We start from the raw sequence: 16,945 nt of genomic DNA, 5'->3' as shown, positions 1-16,945 counted from the left end.
AGAAATATTTTCCTTCTATTCCCTTAAATCTCAAGTTGCTGTTTCTAATAAGTGTTCAAGAATTTTCTTTTGATTTCAGTGAATATCGAATAGGCTTGTGGAAATGCAATAAAGTTTTTGTTTTGTTTTGTTTTGTTTTTTTAAGATGGAATCTCGCTCTGTTGCCCAGGCTGGAGTGCAGTGGCATGATCTTGGCTTACTACAACCTCCGCCTCCCGGGTTCAAACGATTTCTGGCTAATTTTTGTATTATTAATAGAGACTGGATCTCACCATGTTGGCCAGGCTTGTCTCAAACTCCTGACCTCAAGTGATCTGCCCACCTCAGCCTCCTAAAGTGCTAGGATTACAGGTGTGAGCCACCACACTTGGTCCTGAAATGCAATAAACTTAATGAAGATGTATATGAATCTTAACTCAAAATTTATGTATGAGGCAAAACAAAAGTTTTAAAAACTAAGAACTATTATGGTAAATTATGGTAAGGAAGCATGAAGATAACAGTAAACAATAAATGGTAAGAGTCTTAGAGTGAGTAAATAATGAATATCTGAGTGAAAAAAAAAAGGATCATATTCTTGGAAGACATTGGAAACTATCATGAAGGAACCCCTAAAAATCTCTCAGGACCTCTTCAAGAAGTTACCAAGTTACCTCATGTTTCTGAGACCTGAATTTACATACTTTTACCTTTAAATATAATCGTTTTCAAATATACAGTATACCAATCTACAACTTTAGTTTCAATTATCTTCCTCTTCTCTGTGCCATTCTCTTAGAGCTTTATTTCGATTTATTTTATTTTACAATTAGCTGTTTTAAATGAAGAGTTATTCAAGTACCTCAAAATCCTCAAGGGAATGATGGTAAATGATGAAAGAAAATGTAACGTATTTCATTCCTTTTTAAAATAACTTCCAGTCATGCAGTTTTGCATCAAATCAAGTCTGACTACTGTAAACTGAGTTATCGAATGGCTTACTATTTTAAGTTCCTTTGCATTTCTGTAGAAATGAGCAAGTGGACTTCTTGACCCTCCAGCATTCCTTCGCTCATCCACACTGCAGGTCTGTGCACAATCTTTGAGTCACTGAAGACATGTTGCATGTGTGGGTGTTTTTTTCTTCCTCTTTTTCTTTCCCAGAGACTGGTCAAATCACACTGGCTCCAGAGTTTGGCCCTCCTGCCCTAGCAATAAAGGTCATCGGTAGCATGGAGTCAGCTTTGGATATCTCCCAATCAGAAACAAATAACAGAGACTCCTTTGGGAATCCATTGAGACCATTGCAGACCTTCCAATGAACAGTTAAGCTTTGTAGTGTGCCTCCTCGAGAAACAGCTGTTTGTCTAACCTTTGAACTGACCGATACATGAATCTGAAGCATGATTTAGTTCTGTCTGAGCTCTTGGGTACAGCATGAATAGCTGGCTTGCTTATATTATACCAGTCTCCAAAATAATACTTTTTGTGCTTGTTTAAAAATAGTCATTTTCCCTTCCCAGTTTAATTATGTATGATTATTTGATAAGGGGATGCCAGAGCGGGTGTAGAGTTCCTACACTCCCATTCTGATAACTTTACCTCTATCTAGCCTTGATCCTGCTGTTATTTCCTGATATTCATCAGAATCCGTAAAGCAGCTACTCTCTGGAGCCTCTTTTCACACCAAAGAGAAAGTTGCACCCAGGGCTTCGCTCGGGTGAGGCGAGATTAAGAGAGTGATGCACAGGTACAAGCGCCCACATTGTGATGTGCTGTGGTTGTCGAGTAACACCGTAGCATTCAACAAAAAAGCCTTATTTTGAGGGAGCCTCCTGTGGAGTCTCTTTTTGCAAGCTGGAGAAGGTTCGTAGCACACAAAAGTCTGATTTTGTAATTCCTTTATGAGAACCAGATTCCTATCAATTCAATAGAAAGAATGGGAGAGAAACCCTAGCAACTAGGAAGATACTTGGATAACAAAGGTGTAACTGGAAGACTACAATCTCATTCCTCTATGATCTGAAGCACATCACATCATTAAGAAGAAAACAAGAGCATGTTTACTGAAATAGTTTACAATTAAAGAGAGAAAATGATAAGAGCAGATTATAAATTACTCAGAAACCTTAGGTACGCCATGGTCTTAAGGAGCTTTGTTTATTTTTAAAGGAAACAGGAAAATACCACTGCCCACTCTGCACAATTGAACAGTCATTTAGATAACTGATTCAGAAATACAGAAAAGGTTATGGAATGATGAAGATATCAGAGGACTGAAATTTGGGAGTCCTCGATAGCCTGCCAAGTTTGAATTGTAGCTCCTCTGCTTACCAGCTAGGGAATCATGAGAAATTTTCACCTTCACCATACCATAGGTGAGTCATCCATAACATGGGAATAATATTGAATCATCTGTCTTATAGGGTTGCTGTATTAAAAGAGGTGACATATGTTTAAAAAAGAGAACAATAAGTACGAGTAATTCTCAATGAACACTAGCTGACTATTGTATACTTGAAAACTGCTAGGGGAGTAGATTGTAAAAGTCCTTATTGCAAAAAATGTGAGGCAATAGATATGTTAATTGACTTGATTTCACCATTTTACAATGTAAAGATTTATAAAAACATCCCACTATACAACATAAATACATACAACTTTTATTTGGTAACCATGCCTTGTGTTTTAAAATTAGGTGATTACAGACTTTTCTACTGCATGGGTGTGAGTAAGTGCCTCCCTAGCACTTTGGGAGGCTGGTATTCATGTTTCTGGAGCTAAGTTTTCTTACATGTAACATTAGATGAGGCGATGTTGTTTGGATATTTGTCCCCTCCAAATCACATGTGGAAATGTGGCATCCAATGCCAGAGGTAGGGCCTAGTGGGAGGTGTTTGGGTCATGAGTGTGGGTCCTTCATAAATAGCTTGCTGCTGTCCTTGTGTTAATGAGTGAGATATTGCTCCAGATCTCACATGACCTCTTTTTGTTTAAAAAGAGTGTGTCAATCCTGCTCCCTCTCTTGCTTCCTTTCTAGCCACAACATATGCTGACTTCCCTTCACCTTCCACCATGATTGTAAACTTCCTGAGGCCCTCACCAGATCCAGATGCCAATACTATGCTTCCTGAATAACCCTCAGGACTGTGAGCCAAATAAACCTCTTTTCTTTATAAAATACCCAGCCTCAGATATTCGTTTATAGCAATGAAAATGGACAAACAGAAAACTGATATAGAAGAGCAGGGCATGGCTATAAAGATTCCTGAAGGTGTGAGAGTGACTTTGGAACTGTGTAATGAGCAGAGGTTAGAAGAGTTTGGAGACTCAGAAGAAGACAGGAAGATGAGGGAAAGTTTGGTACCTCTTAGAGAATTGTTAAGTGGTTGTCACCAAAATGTTGATAGAAATATGAATAGTAAAGGCCACACTGACAAGGTCTCAGATAGATACGAATAATTCATTGGGAACTGTAACAAAGGTCACTCTTGTTATACCCTAGCACAAAGCTTGGCTGCATCGTGTTCATGTCCTGGGAACCTGTCGAAAGCTGAACTTATGTAAGTATCAAAGTATCTAAAGTATCTGAGTATCAAAGCATTCAGGATGTGACATGGCTGCTTCTAATAGTCTATGATCACATATGGAGAAATTAATGACTTAAATTTGGAATTTATAACTAAAAGGGAAGCAGGGCATAAAAATTTAGAAAATTCATAATCTGAGCATGTGGTAGAATAGGAAAGAGCATTTTCAGAATGTATGTAGAAACAAGTTGTGAAGCCACCACTTGCTAGGGAGATTTGTTTGACCAAAAAGGAGGAAGCTGGTAATATCCAAGACGATGGGGAGAAAACCCTTGAAGACATTTCAGAAATCTCTGAGGCTTCCCCTTCCATCACAGGCCCACAGGCCTAGGAGACAAGAATGGTTTGTGGGGGAGGTCTCCACTACCCTGCATAGCCTCAAGACACTGCTTCTCTTAGAGTACACTTTTCTTCTAACATGAATCTCACCTGCAAATTACTCATTTGTTTTCTTCTTTACGAAGTATATTCATTCTAGAAGACTCCATGTATAGTAAGCCATATTGCTTGCTTCACAGACTTTGAATGAAAGGACTATGGGATCCCCAAATAATCAAAGACAGACCTCCCCCCCAGAGAAGGATTTACCCACTGTTTAGTCAAATAACTTCCTGTGGCTAAAAACCCTCATTTGTTTTATTTCCACTCTTTTAGTTCTATATCTTCCTTGTACTTTTTTCCCTTGCAAGAAAAGAAGGTTTAATTGCTGAGGCACTATTAACCCTCTTTTTCTAGACTATGAGGCTTTAATTACTTTTAGCAGAAAGCTGAAAGAAGGGTCTCTTTCTGAGAACTCTGATGGTAAAACATATTGGAAATAACATAGAGGGGATCCTCTATGTTCTCACTATCTACACAGGGAGATAGTATTTCCCATGGAAAAACCAGTTTCAGGGTATCTAAACCTGAAGTATCAACAATACATTTCTATGAAGTCTTGAAATCACCGACACTTTAATTTCTGCATAACTGAGCAAAGTATTCTTTGCTTGTTGACTTTGGGAGCAAACTAACAAACAAAAGAACAACCCAGCATAGAGTTGAGATGGAAATTAGTGAAGGTTGGGTTTTAAATCACATACTCAACTCCATTTATCAGTAGAACCCTTTTGAACTGGCAGAGTTAGTTTCTTTAGCTTCTCCAGTTTTTATTTTCAACTCCATTGTCTACCTCTTAGGAATTTCATTTCACTAGTACTCCCAATGAGAGTACCAGTTATTAAAGACAAGCTCATATCAGTCCATTCCTTTACTGCTTGTTACCTCCTGGAAAGTTTATTCATTTCAGCATATAGAAGTGAGTGCCTATGGTAGGCTAGGTAATAGAAATATAAATAGGTATATTATGCTTCATCAAAGACTACAGACAAATAAGTTAGTCAGCATCCAAACAGATATAAACTAGTAGTGTTGAGAGGCTATTTAAGTGTGTGATGTGATGACTCTGAAGAGATACATATCCAACTGTGGCATCGTGGGAGAAAATTTGAAGATAAGTTTTGAGCTGAAACTTGATGTATGGATAAAAGGGTGGTGATAAAGATGGTGTGGGAAAAATAGCCTAAAGAAAAAAGGATATTATGAACAAACATAGGCAAAACTAAAAAAACATGAAAGATGTAGCTGGGAAACTATGTGTGGTTGATTTTTGCTAGAGAGCAAATGGCAGGCAGGAAATGGAAGGAGATAAAGTTAGAGATAGAGATATAAGCACTAGCTAGTCTATGAGGGTTTTTATGCCATACAAAGAATCATAGGCAGACTCTTAAAGGTTCTGGGGCACCCTCCAAAGTGATGAGTAGATGGTTAAAAGATGTGTTTAAGAGTGTGTTCTCTGGTGGCAAGTGAAGGGGGTAATTTGAGGATTAGGGACAGACTGACAGTGAAGAGACACCGGGTAAGAAGCTATTGTAAGATTCCAGTCAAAAAGGGCAAAAGCCTAAAAAGGGTGATGATAGTGAATCTATAAACAAACGGAATTGATTCCAGTAACACTAATAAGATAAAACTGCAGAATGTGATGATATAATGAGTATCCCTTAAGTTCCCAGCTCTGGATAGACACTGAGAATAGAATAGTGAATGTCACAGAAAGTCCCGTGTCTTGTGCTTTCTGGTGTGATATAAAAATTTCCCAGGCCAGGGTTTTGTACATAGCAGAGCAACTCTCTCAATGTGATTTATTGAAAGTTGCTCCTTGACACAAGGGTTTGAAATAAAGAAAAAATAATTATAATAAGCAAATTAGCAAATAAATTAACAAGAAAATTATATATATATATATATATAGTGTTATGAAAGAAATTAAAAGGGGAGTATTACTATGAATGAACATAAAAAATATTGAAAGTGGGTTAAAATTATCCCTTTCTCTAGTACTCAAACTGCAATCCATGTGTCTACTTCTGCTTTTGTTGCCTGTGCTTTTGAGATCTTCTCCAAAAAAATCTTTGCCCAGACTTATGTCATGAAGCATTTCCCCCAGATTTTCTTCTAGTAGTTTCATTGTGTCTCATCTTACATTTATATCTTTAATCCATTTCAAATCGATTTTTGCACATGGTGAAAGATAAGAGTATAGCTGTATTCTTCTGTGGATATCCAGTTTGTCCAGTACCATTTATTAAGGAGACTGTCCTTCCCCCAATGTGTGTTCTTCGTATCTTTGTAAAAGATCAGTTATCTCTAGGTGTGTGAATTTATTTCTGTGTTCTTTATTCTGTTCCATTGGTCTATGTGTCTATATGTATGCCTGTACCACACTGTTTTTGTTAATATAGCTTTGTAATATAATTTGAAATCAGGCAGTATAAAGCCAATAGTTTTATTCTTTCTGCTCAAATCTTATTTAGCTATTTGGGTTATTTAGTGTTTCTAAACAATTTTAGGATAATTGTTTCTATTTCTGTGAAGAAAATGTTGTTTGAAGATTGGTATAGCCTTCAACCTGTGAACTCATTTATTAGTTTAGATCTAGAAAGTTAGGGGGTTTTGTCTTTAAATAATCTTTATATTTTTACCTCTCTTTGGGTGCATGCGGTCTATTATTTAAGTAGATCCTTCAAACAGATCTGGTTTAAAGTCTTTCCAAATATATTTATTCTTTTTAGTTATTAGGGCACATTTTCTGAGCATTTGATTCCAGTGAAACACCCTAAAAATTTCCTCTTGTGTGATGTATATATGTTATAATGGTTCATATATATGGCACGATATATGTGATATGTTATATGATATATATTATATGATAATATGTAGGATTCAAAGATGATTCTTCATGGAAGTCCACCTCATGTGTCTTTCAGTATAGTAGTTTTTATTTTTTAATTTATCATTCATGGCACTAGGAAATTTATCAGTCTCTCACCAGTTCTTCTATTAATTGATCAATCTGAGATGTACTTACATATGATATGAATTTAGATCCCATGTCTCCTATGGGAGCAGCTTGGATTTCCCACTTTTCGAGAGTGGCTCATTTTTTACCCAGGGCTGCAAGTAGATCATCAGTTTCTTTGCAGTTTCCCCAGATGAAAATAGTTATTTAGTTCCTGTTGTAGAGACAGATCAACCCTTTGTGTCTCCGCTTCATGCATGTATTTCAGTTGTAGATGCCCACATTCTTAGGACCTGAAATCCTGACTACCATTTCTGAGGGTTGTAGAATTTCATGCTCCATACAATATAAGGAGTTAGACTTGGAAAGTAAACGCACAGGAAATGACCACATAGGAATCGGAAAGAATGAGATCTATAGAAATAGTTAAAGGTGAGGCAAATGAAGCAGAAATATTTTTCTAACAAACTTTCACCTAGAGGAGGAACAGCATTCATATGTATAACGTTATCCATCAACTAAATATATGATATTATATCCTCTTTTCTGTGATGGTTACTTGTGGGGAAGCAAAACAGATGGGGTGAATCATATTAATAGAAAAATTCGTGTTTCCGTTTATAATGACATACTAGAGGCATGATGCTCTCCTGTTGCCTAGGAATTCACTTCTCTTCTTCAATAATAAGGTTGGCAGGAAATTTGCCTCCTTTGTAAGGATCCTGCCTCTCCAACCACAGTTTGTTCACCTGGTGAGTTGGCACCTAAACTGATCTGCCCCTGGAAGCCATTTAGAGAGGACTAGAGAATGGGAAACCACTAAGGGATTGGGGTGAGGGCGGGTGCTCCACATGTAAAGATTCCATCTTCAAGATGAATTTTTCAGGCCCTTCTGCCCCAGCTCAGGTTACATGAATTATTGATGAAACACTCAGCCAAACTTTTCCCAAATTCCAAATCCACAAATCATGTGCAAAATCACTGTTTTAAGCTACTAAGATTTGGGGTAGTTTGTTGCACCACTATGGATAACTGGACTACTTAACATGAAAAGCACCTTTATGAACAAGCTATTTAAGACTCATAGACATACTGGCTTGCGGATATCCATTTTTTGACTCAAAACTAGAGTGTCAATCAAGATGACAGAACCTAAGCACCAAAAAAGTTCTACTAAATGACAAATGAAGACATGTCTCATTTCATTATGGACTGACAAGTATCTGAAATTCTAAGAATATCATACCTGGATGCTGAATTCAGTTTGAGGCATCTAAGCCCCAGACACATTGGAAGAAGTTCAGAGAAGAAGATCCCAAGTCTGACCCACACCTACCCCAATTAAGAAATGTTGGGTTTTTGTTTTGTTTTAAAAAAGTAGAAACCTAACAACAACAGTCTACCCCACACAAAACCACAGTGATTAAAGAAGGAAGGTCTGGCAAGAGATGAAAGACAAAGCATGTAACTAGCTACATGAAAATGTACCTTAGGGTTAGCAACTGGTAACTACAGGAAAGGTATGATCTGATGCTACAAATATTTGAAAGTCATTTTACACTGTCAATAGAACAACATTTTATGAGGTGTTACTAATACAGTAAAACTTTTTAAAAATTTCTTCTTTTTTTTTCTAAGTCTACATTAACAAACTTGAACTGAAAATTATTGTGAACAATAATTTTACCTTTCTTGTCTGTAGCTATTATTGCAACTAAGAAGCACCATTATTTAGCACCAATAAAAAGATCAAAGAAAATAATTTCAATGGCATCTGTAGGTTAATCATATTTTAAACTTGTATATTTTTAAAAATTATATAAGCACATTATATATTAGCATATACTTAACATGCTTGCATGTTGCATTCCTTTATTTTTTATTGATGTCCATTTTTCTAATTTTGATAAACTGTACAGCCTATAATTTAGTGAGGTGACAACATGAAAACACATTTTACACAGGTATACCTGGATTGCGTCTTTAAAAACTGAAATGACAGTCATCTTTATACTTCTTATTTTTCAATTACTATATATTAAACGTCCACTGCGGGTAAGGCTCTGTGCTAGGATTTAGTGATACAAAGTGAGTGCGAAATAGTTCTGGCCTTTGATCAGCTTCCATTCTAGTAGAGGAGAAAACACTTTAGAGCAATCATTGATGTTATGGTCTAAGCGCTCTGATAGAAATACAGATAAAGGACAAAGGAGACTGAAGGAGCAGGACTCAAGCCTCTGAGGAGATCTTCTAGTTGGAGCTTGAACAATAACAGTATGTCAAAATAAAGATGCAAAATACCGTATGACATATCTCAGTCGAGGTGCTATATGTGAAAAATGTTTTAGAAAATGTGAAATTGTAAATAAGTATGAACTATATTTCTAGATAACCGGGATGTCAGCAAAGAGACCTAGCTTTTTAAAATTTCAACTGAATTGGCACAGATTTCCCATGAATGCCCAGTTCCTTACTTACTACTTAAAGGAGTTGGGTTTCTGCTGTTTACTCTCCTGAGATTTGGGGGAAGCCTGAGAACATGCATATTTCCTCTTGTGCATCAAACTGAAGGCTACTCTTGAAGACATTCATTTTAAGGATCAACATGCCTGTGTTGTGAATGCCGATTTTCTCTAAAAGGCTGTGCCTATAGAATGAAATACAGCCCGTTTTCCTCATTGTTTACACACACATGCACACACACACCCCATGCATATAAGGTATTTGTGGGTGTGGCAGATTTTTAACGATAGTTGAAGGATAGAAAGTCTTACTTATGTCACAATAACACTAATAAACTGATTATTTCTCCATTCCCTGCTTTTTACTTAGACTAATTTTTCCACAGGCCCTAGCCTCTGTCAATTTTGTTCATCTCCATGTTTCTACTGACTAGACTGCTGCCCCATGTGACCTTGATATTTAAAAAAAAAAAACAAAAACACTCTTTTTAAACCATGCAGACCAATTCCGTCCATCCCCGAAATTCACCTCTGCCTGTATCTTTACACACCCAGACATGGGTCTTTGCTAAAGCGCTGTCCACCTACTTCAGTCTTGAATCTCTCTGCTTCTTTAAACAGTCTCTGCAAGAAGTTAGAAATAGATTTGCTGATTTAGAACCATCTTCCTAAGAACCTAGTAACTAGTCAGAGTTAAGTAGCATTTCTTTTTTTTTTTCTGTGAGTCCGAGACAGGGGTTATGTTTGAGTGTTTTTTTTTTTTTTTTTTTACAGAATATTGCTTTCTCACTCAGGCTGGAGTGCAGTGGCACAATCTCGGCTCACTGCAACCTCCACCTCCCGGGTTCAAGCGATTCTCCTGCCTCAGCCTCCCAAGTAGCTGGGACTACAGCACCCGCCACCATGCCTGGCTAATTCTTTGTATTTTTAGTACAGATGAAGTTTCACTATGTTGGCCAGGCTGGTCTCGAACTCCTGAGCTCGTGATCCCCCACTTTAGCCTCCCAAAGTGCTGGGATTACAGGCGTGAGCCACCGCACCTGGCCTCTGAAATGTTTACTGTGATGTTTCATTGGAATCAAAACCCAATGGCGAAGGGGAAAGTGGGAGGAGTTGCTGACCTGACAACTTTAGACCAGTGGTTCTCATATGGGGGCAATTTTGTCACCCTAGGGGACATTTGATAAGGATGGAGACATTTTTAATTATCATGACCGAGATGGGGGTGGGGAGTTGCTACTGGCATCTAGTGAGTAGAAGACAGGAATTATGCTAAACACACTATATAACCCATGGGATGGCCACCTACAACAAAGAGTTGCCCAGCCCTAAACACCAATCTTACCAAACTTGAGAAACTCTGGCTTATTTGACCCTCAGGAGAGCAGCAACCCCCAAACCTGGGACAATCACCCCTTCATTGAAGAGGGAAGGAGACAGCACATCTCCCTGTATTTCTCTGTAGTAGCTGTGTGCAGCGGTATGGAGGACAAATACTTCACGGTACTTTCCTGTGTTGCTTAGGATGAAGAAAAATGCATGCATACCTGGTGGTCAATTTCCCCAGGAGCATGGCTAACTCTATGATCTAGTATTTATAGAGTTATAAATGGTAGATGAGATGCTCTATCTACACCATTAAGCCTTATTCTTATGCCAACTATTCTCAAACTTGATAACTCAACAAATATGTAACTGCTTGATAAGATTTCCATCTGTGGCCAATTCAATAATAAATCAGACGAAAACATTTAACATTGACTTTATGCAAAAGCAAAATAAGGATTTTTTCTGACATTTAAAGCTACAGAATGTCAGAGATAGAAGGGACCCCAGCAGTCACCTAGTCCAATTTCACATGCAGTTGCACACGTATCCATGTATCACAATCCCTCCAACCAATGATATCCTTAACTACCTGAGTGAAATACAATTTGCTGTCTCAAGTGAGAATTCATTCTAATTCAACACATATTTGTTTTTTCCCCATTATATAAAGCCTCAAACTTCAAACTTCCTTCTTAAAACTTCTTCCCACTACTCATAATTACGTCTTACGGACAATTGTTTTCTATTTGAATAATGCTCAGAGCTATTTTGTTTCCATATAGACTATTATTTATTCTCTATCAATAAAATATTTTCCAAATGAAATTCATCCTTTTTCCTGCAACCTGTGTACTACCTAAAGCATGGATTTGAGTCTGCTCAAGTTCCTGGATACCATGAAAGCTAAGATCATGTATTTGCATTCCTCAATATTTTTTTGTCTTTCATTTTACAAAACAATTTTGACTTATTGTTAAGAAAAAAAATCTAAAGTGGTGTTTTCTCTGATGACAAATATTGTAAATTGGCAATCCAATGAAACTTCTTCATTGCATAAATATTATAATAAATTAAGCCATCATTTAAGGAAAAATAGTTAATTACTGTTTGCATTTATTTGTATAGTGTCTATATCAAGAAAATAATGTCCCCCAAATAAAGAGTCAAGAAAAATAATGGGAATTTTGTTTTTCTCATTATTTTCATTAGGACAGTTTTAAAATTGTCCCTGAATATGTTAGTTATTTCTCTGATATTTTAAATAGTTGAAGTCCAAAGTGCACAGATGATATTTGAACATAATGAGGTTTTTCTTTCTGGAATGTAGTCCTTGTTATAAAAATATGAATGATAGTAGCAATGAATAGGATATGTTAATAATTATTCATAATGGTTCATTCTAAGTTTAATAATTAACATAAAATTGCACAAAGAAACATTTGATCATGTGTAATATGTATATTGTAAAATGACATTGCATAATCAGTCTAGAGGAAGTTAATGAGTGCCCATTTGAAATCCCTACTCATTTATGTTTATGCTTATTAGTATAGAATAATTAATAAAATAGTTGGTGATAAGAAAATGGAGTATGTAAATAGTTCTCCATATGTAAGCCCCAATGATGATATTTTTCTTTGGAAAAATCATTCTTATATGTCACATTTTTAAGAGGCCAAGTTTAGTATATCCATTTCAGACACCAGAATTAACTTTATGGCATAGATTCAGGACTCTAATTTGCTATTAAAAGAAATAAACACATTTCTCCTCTTTGTGTTTAGGGGAGTACTAACAATAATGCATCATGGGTTTAAAGAGAGAAATCCTTTCTGCTACCACTCTCTAGGTTTTATTAATTTGGTATCTGATTTGCTATAATTCTTACTTGCGGAAAATAAAACTAATGTTCATTTGCAATGCAAATATTTAAAAGAATAGACATAGGAAGTTTTATGGCACAGGATAGGCCAGCTGTCACTAACAACAACCCCCAAACCTTGGCGGATTCATATAATAGGGTTCTAGTTCTGACTAAAGAGACAGTGTAATGCAGGTTTGCTGTAGAGAGGGAAGCCATCTCCTCTGGCTTTGAAGTATTCGATTTTATGCCGTGTGGATGACCACACAGCCAATTTTGGAGGTTAGGACAGGAAATAGCATGCACATCTTTCTCCCGCATTCCACTGAACAGAGCTCAGTCACTTAACCTAGGAAAGCACCAAAATGGCTCGCCACACTCTCAAGAAGAAAAGAAAACGAGATTTGGTGACCAACTTTGTTCTCTGCCACAGACTGATTTGGGATAATTACTTCCCTTACTTCTTTTTTGCTATAATTTTATGATCTAACTCTGTATTTCACACAGTATCTCTGGCAATGAACTTTATTACCACCATGGCTTCTCCTCACGTCCTAACACCCATTCAGTTTACAAGGAGAACAGGGAACAAAGAGGACCATTCAGGATGATGTGGGGCCACCTCGAAGCATCAGCGTGGCCTGAGGGTCTTCAGGAAAATACCTTTCTCCCTCCACATCTCTCTCCTGCTGCTCACTCACATGACTGCTGGAAGCACATTCACCACCACCGCGCAAGCCCACATACCCACATACAACCCTCGCCCAATGCTGGAGAGAAAGCACTCTGGGAGGAGAATTCTGTCTCACCCCTTCACATCATCTCACTCTTCAACCTCTTCCCGCCGATATCTTTCACTCCGGCTACTACTTTTCCTCTTTACATTTTGTTTTTAAGTTCAGGAACACAAGAGCAGGTTTGTTACACAGGTCAATGTGTGTCATGTGGGTTTCTTATAGAGATTATTTCATCATCCAGTTAATAAACCTAGTACCCATTCGTTATTTTTCCTGAATCTCTCCCTCCTCCCACCCTCCACCCTCTGAAAGGCCCCAGTGTGTGCTGTTCCCTTCCACCTTTCCTTGTGTTCTCATCATTTAGCTCCCACTTATGAGTGAGTACATGCAGTATTTGCTTTTTTGTTCCTGTGTGAGTTTATTAAGGATAATGGCCTTCAGCTCCATCCATGTCCCTGGAAAGATGTGATCTTGTTCTTTTTTATGATCGCGTAGTATTCCATGGTGTATATGTACTACATTTTCTTGACTCCTACAATCTATTCTTCCTACAACAGCAAGAGTAATCGTTTGAAATTATACATAAGACTTCATCACTATTTTGTTCAAAATTCTTAGGATTTTTCCCAATACTTTTAGGATAGGGCTCATTAGCTTTATCATTGACTGCAAGGCCCTGTGTCCTCTGAACCTGCATCCCTATCCAAGTTTATCTCCAGCACTCTCCCACTGGATTACCCTGCTCTGTCTACAAAGTCTTTTCTGTTCTTTGAGCAAATAAAATTTATTCTTACCTGAGAGTCTTGCATCTGCACTCAGACCTTCCTTGGTTTTAGTTTTCAGAAAGGCCACCAAGGACCATCCTATTTAAAACAGTCCCCATGATTAGATCCCGTCTCTGTCACCTTTTCCTCGTCAGTTTTCACCACAGAACTTATGATTACCTGGATTGCAGAATAGATTCCCGTGTTTGCTTATTAATGTCCTGCATCCCCCAACTCGCATGTTATTCCCATAAGTGCAACAGGCTTACTTTTCCTTCCCATTTATGGAACCCAAAATAGTGCCTGACATCTAATAGTCACTCAATAAGTATGTTTTGAATAAATGAGTAGATGAATACAAAAATAATGAAAAGGCATCAAGATTGGTTTTAGAAAGATAGGTAGGATTTTGCCAAGTAAGAACTAATTATTGTACATTCAATGCCAAAGGAGCAGCAAATGTATATTAATTATTAAACAAGTCTTAGGACAGTTTAGCTATTAGATTGGTGCAAAAGTAATTGGGGCTTTTGCCATTGACAATAATGGCAAAACTGTGGTTACTTTTGCACCAATCTAAATGGAACGGTATTTCTCATGTTTTTAAGCAACTTTCTAAGTTTATGAAATAGAAAAAATGTGTAACTTTTCATAAGAATATGTTGCTCTTTTATTTCTGAACTAAACCCAGCAATCTTTGAATATTCATTTTCTAGGAGAGCCTTAAGTTTATACTTGCAAAATATTCTAATCAATAACTAATTCATAGTCACTATGTAAGTCAGTGTTTAATTTTAGCATTAACCTTAATAATCTCTAAATGTATGGAAGATGAAGGCCTACCATCTTCTTAAATTTTATGTAATATGAAGATAACTTTTTACCATTATAAAATATTATCATTTATAACAGCACACAGCTTATCCTAAACAAATTTAACAAGCTTTATATGCTACAACACAAATTAGGCATCAGTTGAACTTTACACTTAATATTATTCTATATGATTGACAATATTAAAGTTTTCTTGACCGAACATGCTATTGAATTATTATCATCTTTTTTATTTATATATGAAAATGTACTTGTCATGTTTCCAAAATTCAGGAATGTTAAACTATAATAATATTAATTACCAAGTTAAAGATTGGAGAAGTTTTCCTTCATTGTGCAATCTTAAAATAATTACAGACAAAGTTACTTTACTTTCACTTTCTTCATGTGATTGAGATATCCTCACGACTGTAGCTTTTGGGTGGTATATAATATGTAATTAACTCCTAAATATCACAAATCGTAGTTTTCCTCTGTCAGTTTTATAATACTAAATTTTATTAGTTCTGGAAATTAAAAGAAATTCCTTGATTCAATATTTTTGCCGGTATAGAATTTGATTTTTCATATTTCCTTTAAAAATGAAATAAATGCTTCCTTCAATTTTTCTTTAATCACGGTAAGGCCAAGCCCATTGAATGATATGAATCGAGATATCTATATGCTTGCTTGTAACTTCAACAATGTGATCTTTAATGGCAGGGAATTCATCTGTCAGAGTGAGGTGTGCCTCTATCCTTTGTGTTGACTTTAGTGTGAGCTTACCCACTATAGTTTGTTGCTGCTGCAATTCCTTTCCATACATTCTGAATTGGTAGTGAATTTCAGATCATCAATATAAAGGCTCATGTGGCCAATGCTGCTGTTTATTTGCTTTCAAAGACATTATCCATGCTGAAATTGGCAACCTTTCAAGGCTACAGTCAAGGACAATGCTCTTCAGTTTCCAAATCACCCATCTCTGCATTTCATTGGCTGTGTGGTACATCTCATTATATACTGAGTTCTGTTGAGCTATTATTACTGATGCTACTTTAGAGCTTGTTTGATGGACTCATTTTGCCCTTTAAAACCCATAGGATGACAGATTATCATGAATGAGGGGGTCTTAAGATCATGAGTGGGCCGGGCACGGTGACTCACACCTGTAATCCCAGCACTTTGGGAGGCCAGGGCCTGATCACTTGAGGTCAGGAGTTTGAGATCAGCCTCGCCAATATGGTGTAACCCCATCTCTACTAAAAATACAAAAATAGCTGGGCATGATGGCACGTGCCTGTAGTCCCAGCTACTCAGGAGGCTGAGTCAGGAGAATCTCTTGAATCCAGGAAGTGGAGGTTGCAGTGAACCGAGACGGCGCCATTGCACTCCAGCCTGGGTGACAGAGCGAGACTCTATCTAAAAAAAAAAAAAAAAAAAAAGTGAATGAGGGGACATTTTTCGTTTGAGAGATGTCTTCTGTTTCATAGTAAAAACACACTTTTTAGTATTTCCCTTTGGGTCTTATATCTCATCATCAGCCTCTGTGGCCTTGTGGATAAAATTATTTACCATCCTCCGGCATTTTTCATGAATCTTTCTAGATTTATTTCCAGTCCATTGCCCTGATGAGAGAACTCTGTTCTCCCTTCACTCATCAGCCTCCGTTGATCAGACCTCCTGTGAGCACCACCCTGCTTCTCTGGCAGTGCACCTGCTCTTTTTAAAACTAGCATACAAATCACTTTGTGTATGGAGGATGCACGAGCTAAACTTTTTATCTTAGGTTACCTGATAACACAGACAGTAACTGAGACAGAAGAAGAGGAAATGGCATTGCTGGAAGAGGAGGAAATTGATACAGTGCTTAGTCAGAACTGACTGAAATTCAAAAGAGAAAGTAAGAGAGTGGTAACTGGTAAGAGGAGGGGGGTGCATACATTCTCATTCAACTTGCCAATCTGAAAGTCTCCAAAAGAAATGAATGGCAGACCAAATGATATGAAACAAACCAAATGTGGCTCATTAGGATGTCTTGTCCACATTGACTAATTATAATATAATCTTTGTTAA

Source organism: Mandrillus leucophaeus, unplaced genomic scaffold, assembly GCF_000951045.1.
Source record: "Mandrillus leucophaeus isolate KB7577 unplaced genomic scaffold, Mleu.le_1.0 Scaffold15, whole genome shotgun sequence".
NCBI lineage: Eukaryota > Metazoa > Chordata > Mammalia > Primates > Cercopithecidae > Mandrillus > Mandrillus leucophaeus.
This window is presented reverse-complemented; position numbering follows the sequence as displayed.